Raw genomic sequence first — 11865 nt, forward strand, 5'->3', positions numbered from 1 at the left:
CCACAATGTAAAAAAGATGTGGAGACTCTAGAAAGAGTGCAGAGAAGAGCAACAAAGATGATTGGGGGACTGGAGGCTAAAGCATATGAAGAACGGTTGCAGGAACTGGGTATGTCTAGTTTAACGAAAAGAAAAACTAGGGGTGACATGATAGCAGTGTTCCAATATCTCAGGGGTTGCCACAAAGAACAACACCTGAAGGTAGAACAAGAAGCAACGGGTGGAAACTAATCAAGGAGAGAAACAACTTAGAACTTAGGAGAAATTTCCTGACAGTTAGAGCAATTAATCAGTGGAACAACTTGCCTCCAGAAGTTGTGAATGCTCCAACATTAGAAGTGTTTAAGAAGATGTTGGATATCCATTTGTCTGAAGTGGTGTAGGGTTTCCTGCCTAGGCAGGGGGTTGGTCTAGAAGACCTCCAAGGTCCCTTCCAACTCCATTATTCTATTCTATTCTAATAAGGTTTATTCCATCAACCTTACTTAAATCTTCTTATGAATAGGTTCTACTGTATTAAATCATTTCTTCTGCTTTAAATATGCAAAAGTCTTAATAGCTTTTTGTTCACCTCATACGCATAGAGACAGTTTGGTTTGTCTGGTATAAATAATGCAAGGCCATCTTAGGGCCTAATCGTGTGATAGAAATTTTATTTTACACATAAAACTTTATTTGCATCTTTCTGTAGTAATTTGAAGATGTATGGTACACACCTGCTATCTTCATTGTTGGAATTCCTGACCTTTCCTTTTCTTTATATAGATTAAACCACTGGAGAAAAAAACGCTTTGTTGTATGTGATTAAATAGCTTATGAAAGGTGCACTAAAATAAACATTCAGGCTTTGCAATACCTCAACAAACTTCTCTGTTGCTCTTCCTCTTTGACAGCTCGATCAAGATATATTCCAGACTTTTGTAGTATACTTTAGCACAGTGTGTTTTGGCAAGTCCCCATTACGTTCTTTCAGTAGGTAACATCATGGCTACAAAAAGTCTTAAAGAGAAATACTAGCATTCTTCTTCAGGAGAGACTTGAAAAGCATATGTTACAAGTTCAGTTGCTATATTTCTAGCACAGTAACCATTGGAAGTCAGAACATTTTGAGGACATATCATAAAACCCTTTAGGCGGGGAAATTAGTGTACAGGGCCACATGAAGTGATAAAGGTAAAGGTTCCCTTCGCACATATATGCCAGTCGTTCCCGACTCTAGGAGGCGGTTCTCATCTCCGTTTCAAAGGCAAAGAGCCAGTGCTGTCCAAAGATGTCTCCGTGGTCATGTGGCCGGCATGACTAAATGCCGAAGGCACACAGAACGCTGTTACCTTCTCACCAAAGGTTGTTCCCACTTTTCTACTTGCATTTCGAACTGCTAGGTTGCCAAAAGCTGGGACAAGTAACGGGAGCTCACTCCATTATGCGGCACTAGGAATTCGAACCACCAAACTGCTGACCTTTTGATCGATAAGCTCAGCATCTTAGGCACTGAGCCACAGCATACCATTGAAATGGTATGGAAATGCTATATTTTGTAAATGCCCTCCTTTAACTAGAATAGCTTTAAAATAAATTATGGAATTTATATACATTATACTACTGAACCGAACTTTCAGACAGCAATTATATAACAGCAGGAAGATAATACTTCTCAAAATGAAACCTTTTGAAGGCAGATAGAAATATATTTTCTCTTCAAGGAGTTTTCATCCATCCCTCCAATTTTAGAGTCTTATCTTTCAACCAGTAAACCAGAGAGGAAACACAACTTACAGGTAGTCCTAGAGTTACGATCATCTATTTAATGACATCAAATATTCGTTTTTATTTATTTATTTTTATTTATTTGATTTGTCAATCAATTGTTTACAAGATAATACATATAAGAATAAACATGAATATGAATGAAATGGATACAAATAAATGGGGACAGTAGGACAGGGGAGGTGGGCACAATGGTGTGCTTATGCACACCCCCTTACAGACCTCTTAGGAAAGGGATGAAGTTAATAGTAGACAGTTTAAGGTTAAAGGTTCGGGGATTTGAACATGTAACAACAGAGTCAGGTAGTGCATTCCAGGCAATGAAGAGCATCAGAAAAAAAATGAGTTATGATTTGTCCTTGCACTTATGACTATCGCACTACCCTATGATGACAGGATTATAATTCAAGCATTTGGTAACCAGCTTGCATTTAAAAACCAATTGCAGCATCCTATGGTCACATGATCATGACGTGCAACTTTTTTTGGCGATATCCAGCAAAAAAGACCACCTATTGGATCGTTTAACAATCATGTGATTTGTTTAATGGCTGTGTGATTCACTTAACAACTGCAGTGATTCACTTGAAGAGTATCATATAGCTTATCATAAAATCAGATCTGACTGCAATGACCTACGATGGAAATTCCAGTCCCAATTATGGTCATAAATTGAGGATTACCTATAGATAATTCTTCTTTACAGAATGTTGCAAGTCTAAAGGACTAATATCCTGCTGCCATTTTTAACTAGGCCTAATCAATTAGGGCAGGTCCTTCCTAAATTTCTTCCTCTCACTGTAAAATCACTGGGGATTTCCACCTCTCATCTGTCCATTTCCAAAGTAGCATCTCTTCCCCTTGTCCCTAAGGATCATTTTCACAACCATTACAATACATTTCAGATTTCATAAGCATATGAACAGGTGAAGTATTCTTATGTCTCCTCCCTTAAAAGAAAGGTTAAAATGATCTCATATCACTCAATTTATCCTCTCTACTTCTCTCTTTTATAAAAAACAATAACCCTTAATCTATACTATTTTCATTTTATACAAAATAAAAAGGAAGCTCAACTGCTGAATGCTTTTTAAACGATTGTCATATTGTCTGATTTATTTTATGACTGGTCTCTTATAATGTTCTACTGTTTCTGATTGATAGTCTATAAGCGAATATGGTTGTTTTTTTCAGACAAAAGCTAAAAAGAAGTAGGCAACATTATTTCCTTTTTTATTTTAAATTTGAAGGATACAGTATATTAGAGTAAGTATGGAATACCTCTTTGGCTAAGGCTAGCCCTGTGCTTTACAGATTGCCAATGCAAACTTGATTAGTGTCATTTTAATACCTTTGAAACTAAGGGCTAATAGGACATCATGTTTTTTTTCTCGAGCTTTATTCTTTATAAGCTACTGATCAACTTTGTATTTGGATTCTTTATGCCTAGAATTAATTCTTCATCATTCTTTTCCAGCATCCGCCAAATCTCTCAAAGTTAGTGTATCTACCAACTTTAGTCTTCCTTTAAGGTTACCAGGAAAATAAGAGTAAGATAAGCCTGTAAATTTGACTCTATAAACTACCCCAAACAATCACGTAATCAATTCAGGAGAGTTTGATTTATCGCTAAATAGACCTGACTTAGTTTGCGATTAAAAACTTACCTTACTAAATATCTTATCATAAAACCTGGAAACATTTTTTAAAGTTCCTCTCCTCCTCTTTAAAATATATGAAAAATAAAATGTATTAAAAGTTTTTAAAAGGAAAACAATTATAAAATGAAAAAGAAAAAAAAGAAAGAAACCAAAGAGAAAGCTAAAAGTGCAACAAAGAACAAAAGTAAAGGTCACCTTAATGGGAAGATGGGCGGCATAATGAATAAATAATAAAACAAGTAAATAAAAAACAAGATAGCAAGAAGTGACCTCCAATTGTCTTTACAGCTGTTATAAGTACAGTTATAAATTTACCTCTTTCTTTTAAGTTACATGGCTCTCTATAATCTATCTAATCATCAAAATGATATATCGTTTCATTTTTTCCCATTTTACACAAAAAAGTTCATAAGCAGTTTGATAACAGCCAACAGCTCAACTTTTTTGACCTACAGACATCTCTGCCAACTCCCAGTTATGCTTAAGCAAATACTGTATGTTTTGCTACCTATACAACAATATTATAGAACAATGAAAATGGCTATTCATTACGTCACCTTTTTCCCAATCAAACTAGGGTTTGATTGTGAAACAACCTTCAGGAGAATGTGCTATTTCTCTATATACTATATGATTATGTTGCTGCACGACAAGCCAAAATGTATGGATTCCATTGAATAATTGTAAAAATTACAATTGTATCAGATGTTCTATCCGATACTTTGGAAGTTCTAGCAACTTCTAACTGGAGGTTTGTTGTCCTAAATAAACACTCAACATTTTTTCCCTAGTTCCTCATTCTTGCCTTTCTCGGTGTTTTAAATCTCTGGATTGTAATTATATTGTCATAGGATGGCAGGTTTCATCCAAAAAACAGAGAGAACCGATTCTAAATCATGGAAGTTGTAGCTCTCGGACTGGTTCTCATGAACTTTCTTGAGATTTCAATTCGACCTCACTGCGGCCTTAAAATTTGCTGCCCAATTATAATTTTAAATATGACCAAAGGGGAAAATATTAGCCTTATCATAATATATGCCACAATCACTATAAATATAGGTTATTTCATTTAAACACAGTTTGAAAACACAAGGCTTTATTTTGATGCCATTTGCCTACTTTTTAGAACACAGTTTCTGTGTGGTTTCTGAAAGGACAAGTGCTGGGTTGATCTCTAAAACGTGGGAAATCCCATTGTAAAAATTCACATCTCTTTGCCCTGAAGTGTGATGCAATGTCATATAATGATGTTGGCAGAAATGAACTCGAGTAATCCCTAACCATCCTTAATAGGCTCAACAGCTAATGGCCCCTAGCCAAATATTGGCTAATCCTGGAAGTTAAGGAAGGTTGACTCTTCTTAGTATTTAGATTCTGCCTGGGAATTCCTGGGTTAGAATAGGAAGTTGGGGGGGGGGGGGAATCCCCACAGAAGAAGCCAGTGGAAATAATCCCCTAATGCTGCCAACAAAATTGTGTCGGTACTATCATCAGGATCCAAAGTCAACTCTAGAATGTTTTAATTTTTCCTTTTGCTTTTTATTCTACTAAACATTGAGGAATGTCTGAATGTGAGATAATCAATCTGTATGCTTTCAGTTTAAAAAAAAAACTACTTTGCAAACTGGAAACTGAAGGGTTTTATTTATTTTTTAAAAAGTGTCCTAGAAGATATCTTTACAAAAATCTGAGAAGAAAGAAAGGTTGAGAGAATGGGGGACAAAAACATATTTCAGAAAAGAGAGGGATCAGTAACATTTCTGCCCTAGTCCAGCAGCGAGTGAAGCTTACTGTTGCATTCCAATCCAGGAATGCATAGCCAGAGACAACTTTAATCACTCATTTGGTTGTCACTTAATTACAGGACTCTGCACCCTCTGAAGTTTTTGCTTAAAGAGCTATTCTAAATTATATCCTTTTCTAAGTTGCTCCTCTTGCTTTGGTGCCTGCTTTTCTCCTTTCTACTAAATAAATCGTATTGCTTTTTTATTTCTCATACATTATTAGTTGAACATTGCCCTGCCTCCTTTCTGGGGACTTGAGAGCTGAAGGGCACACTAGAAAAATTTTGGAACTCTATCCAGAGTCACTATCAAATGTTTCAGCTACAGCCTATCATTGCTGGTGCTTGGAGCTTGGGAAGAAGTTTCCTGTCATGGGTTTTAATTATGTGTATGGCTGAGCACTTCTTCCTAAACTAAGCCTCCGAGCACTTCCCAGCCCATCTTTTACAGTAGTATTTGTACTTTTTAGACAATATTCTAGCTCAGTCCTGTTCCACATGCCATCCAGTCACATGTTTGAATCTAAGTTAAGCTGAATGAGCTCTCTTTTTCCCCTTCCTATATAACATTGTAAGTCTGGAAGTGCCACATTCCTGACCTCTGATTAAACAGCAAACTGAACACGCAGACAAGTCCATGCAGCAAAAATAATTACTTTAGAATTTTTTACATGGTTTTTACATCCTAGGTCATTCCTTCTCCCCAGTTCCAACAAGGTAGCTTTACTTGTTTTAGATTGAACTTCGCAATCAGGCCAGCGAAGTTGTTTAAGATATGTTAAATCCCCTTAATTCTTCTGTTATCGGAATACATTGACTGTCAAGGGCAAGCTATATATTACACCGGAATCCCATTGAATATAACTTTTTTACTTTATTTTGCAAGTTTAGTTATCAATGGAAGATTATCTTTAGACAGGACCAGGAGAGTTACAAGAGAATGAACAGGGTCATACTTTGCCACCAGACACAGTAATCTTGACCAAATTGACCTTCTTGTTGAGATAGATAAAGAGTTAATGTTCTGCAGAAGGTGTCATTGTTTGTCTTTAGTATTGAAAAGAACCTTATTCAAAAGTAGCGGAGGGCTGTTGGCAGTGAGATCCACACCATTTTTGTTGTTATTTAAGCAACCTGCCCTTATTATCTTGCCAAAACTACATTAGACAATTACTAAACATGGGAGGGGTGTGTGTGCAGTTTCCTAGGGACTTCCAGCCAATATGAGGTGTTAAACTTTTGGAGAGTCTTTGTGTGCCTAAAACTACATTATCCTGAAACCAAATCAATCCAAATAGAAATAAATATCCTGGTTTTGTTTTTTTTTTTATAAGAAGAAATATTCTCTTTCATGTCATGACACAATTATACCACTCTCCTACTGAGAAGATAATTGTCTTAAAAAATTGGGGCAAAAAGTTGAGGTTGTTATCAGCATCTATGAGTGATCTCATGTTGGATGAAATGTCCTTCTGGGTTCGGCTCCAAGTAGGGAAAAAGACACTGGAGACATGGAGGCTGCTTGGAAAGATGGTTTTAATGGTGGACAGGACCACATGGCTTGAGTCCTGAACAGAAAAGGTGATCACATGCTTCAATGTTGGTGGAGAAGAGAAGGGAAGGGAAGGGAAGAGAAGAGAATGAAGAAGGGCTTGCAGGGCTTTTTATAATCTGTTTGGCCCCACTTCTCTGTTTCCTGTTCCTGTGTAAGAAATGTATTCTGATTGGTTGTCAGACTCACATGGGCCCATGCAGAGGCAACTCTCTAGGCTGAGTTTTGAATCCAGGTTTGGTTGAGTTCAGAGGCCATGTGGTCAGTTGAATAAAGTGCCAATATGCCTTAATCCCATCCCCCTGGACCTGATGGGGAGAACTCTTTATTATGTAAAGTGGACTAGCTTGGTCTTCTTAATGGCCCATTGACAAAGTGGGGATGGGCAGGAAGCTGCAGGAATTTACTTTGTGTTTAAAATGTGTTTCTCCCTTTTTTCACATCCAGGGAAATATAATATTCTGCCTTTTCAATATTTCCTAGGATATTTCATTTTTCTGGGAGAGGGCTGGGTGATAATTTCCTACACTCAAAAAGTGAGACTGGATCAGATCTAGTTAACATAAGGATGAGTGACTATCAAGAAATCATAGAATTGTGGGAGAGATTGGAAAATCTAAAAATATCCTAAATTAAGGCAAAGGCGTGGCAAAGTGGTTATTAATCCATGAAATTGCCAGGAGTCATATCAACTTTCATTTTGGGAAGAGCTAGATGGAACAGACTTTTTCTTTCTTTCTGTGGTTAACAAGAAATTGTGGGATTTATAATAGGTTCCCATCTCTTTAGCAAAAGTAAACAGTATTTGCTTTGTCAAAGGACCAGATTTAAGATAATATGGTATATCAAAAAAAGTTATATCTAGGGGTATTTTATCACTAGTGGCCTATTAATGCCTTTACACTGTACTGTAGAGAGATTTGTGACCCAGAGCAGAATATTCATAGAAATAAACACATGCTTTCCAGTGAGCGATGCTTAATGCTACTAAAATACTCATTTAGTTAAATGCTTCACTGGAAACCCGAACTGCATTGTCATGTGAAACTACCATCAAGATTCATTTGAGAGATATTTAATACATCTTCAAAAGCAGGGAAGTTTTATTGTGCATCTATGTGTTGGAAGTTATCACCCAGCCCTCTCCCAGAAAAATGAAATATCCTAGGAAATATTGAAAAGGCAGAATATTATATTTTGCTGGATGTGAAAAAGGGAGAAACACATTTTAAAAACTAAGTAAATTCCTGCAGCTTCCTGGCCATCCTCACTTTATCAATGGGCCATTAAGAAGGCCAAGCTAGTCCACTTTACATAATAAAGAGTTCTCCCCTTCAGCTCCAGGGGGATGGGAATGAAGGCATGATAATATAAGCCTTTACTCAACTGACCACATGGCATCTGAGAATTCAACCAAACCTGGATTCAAAACTCAGCCTAGAGGGTTGCCCTTGCATGGGCCCATGGGAGTCTGGCAACCAATCAAAATACATTTCTTACACAGGAACAGGAAACAGATAGGTGGGGCAGAACAGATTATAAAAAGCCCTGCAAGCCCTTCTTCGCACTCTTCTCTTCCCTTCTCTTCTTCTCCACCAACATTGAAGCATGTGATCACCTTTTCTGTTCAGGACTCAAGCCATGCGGTCCTGTCCACCATTAAAACCATCTTTCCAAACAGCCTCCATGTCTCCAGTGTCTTTTTCCCCACTTGGAGCCGAACCCAGAAGGACATTTCTTTCAACATACGTTTGTAGGAGAACTACTGGATGATATTTTTCATGTATGCAAAATATTGCACTTTAAATATTGTCCTTCTATCTATTTAAGGGGCAAACAATACATTGCCGTAATAAGGCACATTTATCTTCTCAAGTTTGTGTGAGATTATAACTTTGGGGAACTATTTATCATCATCACAGTTTATGAAAATCCTTTGTAGCTTTGTCATAAATCACAAGAAAGGAGGATATGTATTACTTCTATTTAGACAAAAGCCCTTGACTGGATTCTCTTGGGAACTGAGTCTTCTAGTGGTAAGAAAATTATTTGACATCTCATACACAGTGCAACATGAACAATATATATGCCCACTAAGACCCATTTTTCATGGCTCTGGTACTGGGGCCAATGAATAACTTTCTCACTCAAACAAGTGTTGGAAGAAATGTCCTTCTGGGTTCGGCTCCAAGTGGGGAAAAAGACACTGGAGACATGGAGGCTGCTTGGAAAGATGGTTTTAATGGTGGACAGGACCACATGGCTTGAGTCCTGAACAGAAAAGGTGATCACATGCTTCAATGTTGGTGGAGAAGAAGAGAAGGGAAGAGAAGAGCGGTGAAGAAGGGCTTGCAGGGCTTTTTATAATCTGTTCTGCCCCACCTATCTGTTTCCTGTTCCTGTGTAAGAAATGTATTCTGATTGGTTGCCAGACTCCCATGGGCCATGTGGTCAGTTGAGTAAAAGGCAATATTATCCTGCCTTAATCCCATCACTCTGGAGCTGAAGAGGAGAACTCTTTATTATGTAAAGTGGACTAGCTTGGCCTTCTTAATGGCCCATTGATAAAGTGAGGATGGCCAGGAAGCTGCAGGAATTTACCTTGTGTTAAAAATGTGTTTCTCCCTTTTTCACATCCAGGGAAATATAATATTCTGCCTTTTCAATATTTCCTAGGATATTTCATTTTTCTGGGAGAGGGCTGGGTGATAACTTCCTACACAAGGCTCTACAGAAATTCACCATAATCACTTCTGCCTCTTACAGCAGCCAGCAGATATTTTGCTAACATACAGCTTAGAATGGAGGTGTCAACAACCTTCTTAGCAATTGGCCAACTGCCTCCCATAGGTGTTTTGTGGTGTTGACTACTTAGCAAAGAGAAAAACATGTAAATGAAGAATTCTTCAGCAAAACATAAGCATCTTGTGAAATATAGTATTGAAAGCCACATTTCAGTATAATTAATGAATTAATTCGCCTTATTTCCCACTTTAACAACTCGAAATAAATAAAAATCTTCTAAAATCCCAATAACATTGACCTAAAAAGCACTAGACACCCACTATATTATCAACATATCAAGCTTGCTTTACTTAGACAAGAAGCCATATCAGATCCTACCATTGTCTGCCTGCATTTTAGCAAAATTTACATTGCCCTAAGGAGCTTGCACACACTTCCTTTCAACAAGCACAATAGGATTTGTGTTTCCCCAGGCTTGCCTCTAGCAGAGTTCTTCTTGAGTTGCTGTCTAAAAGGCTTTATTGGCAATTCACCTCAGGAAAATACTACTTATTTCTATGCCTTCACAACGTTTTGTGGAACTGAATGTACCTAATGGGCATATTAAAGACTTTTGCAACGTCCCTGCTCCAATATGTTTTTCCTTTCAACATTCACATCCAGTAGAAGGAAATCCATGATTTTGCCTGAAAACATTAACTCGGATGGCTTGTAGCAGTTAAAACAAACTGTAATAACATTAAAAGAAGAAGCTTCTTATTTTGTGTTATTGCTGTCCACTAAAGAAGCTAGCTCAGCAGGCGGAAACAACTAACTAAAAATCCTCAGAAGAGATGGCTCAAACAAGTACTTTGATGGAGGGTGGGGGGTGCATTGTTATCTCCAGGGACTGTTAGCTAGACTGTAAAGTTAAAATAAAAACAAAAAGTCCCTATGATAAGGCAGTGGCAAACCACTTCCAATTGCTACAAAAAAAAAAAACCCTGCATGAAGATTGAGTTAAGGTGTGAATGTCTCCACTTTGCTCTGTAGGAAGTTAGCACCCACCCGTCTCCTAGAAGAATGAAATATTGAAAAGGCAGCATATTATATTTCCCTGGATAAGAAATGTAGAAACATGTGTTTAGGCAGGAAACAGACTCACTCTTAATAGCCCCCACCTTTGTCAATGGGCCATTAAAATGCCCGACCCAGTCTATTCTACATAACAAAGACCCCCCTTCAGCTCCAGTGTGATGGGATTGAGGCATGATAGTATTAGCCCTTTACCTATCTCACCCCAGGGCATCCGAGAAGAAGCAATTCTCAACCAAGCTTGGACTCAAAACACAGCCTAGAGAGTTGCCCCTACATGGCCCCATGGGAGTCTGACAACCAATCAGATTACATTTCTTATACAGGAACAGGAAACAGAGAGGTGGGGCCAAACAGAGAGTATAAAAACTCAGGAACTCTCAGTAAGCCCCTTCTTCTTTACTCAACACCTTGAAGTGGGTGATCACCTTTTTACTCAGGACCTCAAACCATGTGGTCCTATCCACTATTAAAATAATCTTTCCTCCACGTTTCCAGTGTCTTTTTCCCCACTTGGAACTGAACCCAGAAGGACATTTCTTCCAACAGCTCTACCTAAGAAGGCCCTGTTGGGTTTAGCCCTCCAATACAAGGATGGCAGGCAGCATGATCATTTAATTTAACTGATCTCTATTACTCTGAACTACTTCTTTACCATCTGTTCTCCTGTATAATTATGAAAGTTAAGAAAAGAGAACACTTTAACACTGTCATAGCTCAGATGTCTAATATAAAGTCACTTTAAATGTATGTGCATTGTCTATTCCAGGCAGAATCCATTAGCAACGTTGGCTTCGTGATTTATATGCGATTTGAAATAATTGGAAATGTATGTCTTAGATCCTGCCTATATTAAAGCCCACTTTGTCTGCAGAGCTGAGGACTTCATTTTACAAATATTCTTGGACCTGTGTTGCTTTAAGGAAAGTAGATACATATGTTAGTAAAATACCTTCCTCCCAATCTTTTTTGGATCATTTGTTTAGCTTCTCTATCAAAAAAAAAAAAAAAACTAGCTTATTGAAACATGTGAACTTATTTATTATTTTCTAGCACCATTTCAAAGGAACAATCTGAGGATGAGGATGTATGTGGATTGGGAATGGGGTGGAAGGAAGAGAAATTGGCTAGCATGAGTGTTTGTGTGTGCATTTAAAATTCTTACGTTTAATTTTTACTTTTTAATCCCTGGCCTTAAGAAATTGTTTAGGGCTTGTTTTAAAACTTCACATACGTTCCTTATGACAATGAGCAAAGATCACTGTTCAGAGCTGAGTGACGGC

Source organism: Natrix helvetica (genome assembly GCF_964273705.1).
Source record: "Natrix helvetica genome assembly, chromosome: 6".
In the NCBI taxonomy this organism is placed as follows: Eukaryota; Metazoa; Chordata; class Lepidosauria; order Squamata; family Natricidae; genus Natrix; species Natrix helvetica.